Genomic DNA, 1,265 nt, shown 5'->3' on the forward strand with positions numbered 1-1,265 from the left:
GCATTTCCCTTTTTTTTCACTCTAAAATGTCGGTCTTCCTTCAACGAAAATCTTATCTTAAAGAGGGGGCACATTTGGATAGAGGAGGTATCCGATTTTCCCAAAACTCGTTGTGGAACCGGTGCCAGAGCTGGTTTATGTTTCGGCCTTAGTGCCGGAACCGGTTCGCAATCTCTTTAAATACAGGGGCGTTGAATAAACAATTCGAATTAAGCTCAGGATTTGCTCGTCCATTCAGAAACATTTCTCATTCAAGCCAGGTGTATCCCGGCCGCAGAAATGGCTTGTTTGTGTCTATAGAAGAAAGTCCAACTTTACTTTTATTTTATAAGAGCTGTGAAGCAGTTATTGGAAGTGTGCTAAGAAATGTTAATTGTACAGTCTAATGCGTTTTGATACTGGCGTTGGTTGTCGTTTAAAACAACACGTGGCATTGAAAAGTGAGGAGGGAGTGGAGGAGAAGGAGGAGGGGGAAGAGAGGGAGGAGGAGAGAGAGGAGGAGAGGTGGAGGAGGAGGAAGAAGAAGAAAAGAAGGAGGACTTCGAGAGGGAGGACGAGGACGAGGAGAAGGACGAGAAAGAGAGGGAGGAGTCTAAGGAGGAGGAGAGGGAGAAGAAAGAGGAGGAGTGGGGATAGGAGAGGGAGGAGGAGGTTTTAAACGAGAGATACGGGAAATTTTCAAAGAGGGAGACGACGGCAATGACGAAGACAAAAAGGTAGGAGAGAGGAACGATGAAGAGAAGAAAAAAAGGACGAGCAGAAGGAGAGTGTCAGTGAGTTGCATTTTTGTTTAAAGGTTACAGTTGTTCGCTAAAATTGCAACAATTTAGATTGTTTAGGAGTTGGGCTTCCGATCATGCCTATCAGGGCCAACTGGGGCAGAGAGAGGGTTACGACATTTCAGTAGATAGACCAAGATGCTCGACAAAAATTTCTTCCCACTCCAGAATCGAACTCGCGTCTTCTCCGTGCGAAAGCCAAGCGCCTAACTACTACACCCCAGACGCCGGTGCAGCACGGCAGAAAAGGAATACAGGGTGACCTATGTGCACAGACAGATGGAGCATACGGACAGACGAAGACAAGACGCACATAGAGAATGACATGGAAACAATAGCCAATCAGGAAGTTGCGGCTGGGGTGGACATTGGTATTCTGGGAAAGTAATCGCACTTGGGAGAAAAAAGCTCAAAGCTGTGGATTCGCTCCTGACAACATGAATATTGACGTTTGTGCATGCATGTGCACGAGCGCGCGTGTGTGGG

Source organism: Aplysia californica, unplaced genomic scaffold (genome assembly GCF_000002075.1).
Source record: "Aplysia californica isolate F4 #8 unplaced genomic scaffold, AplCal3.0 scaffold00385, whole genome shotgun sequence".
Taxonomy (NCBI): Eukaryota; Metazoa; Mollusca; class Gastropoda; order Aplysiida; family Aplysiidae; genus Aplysia; species Aplysia californica.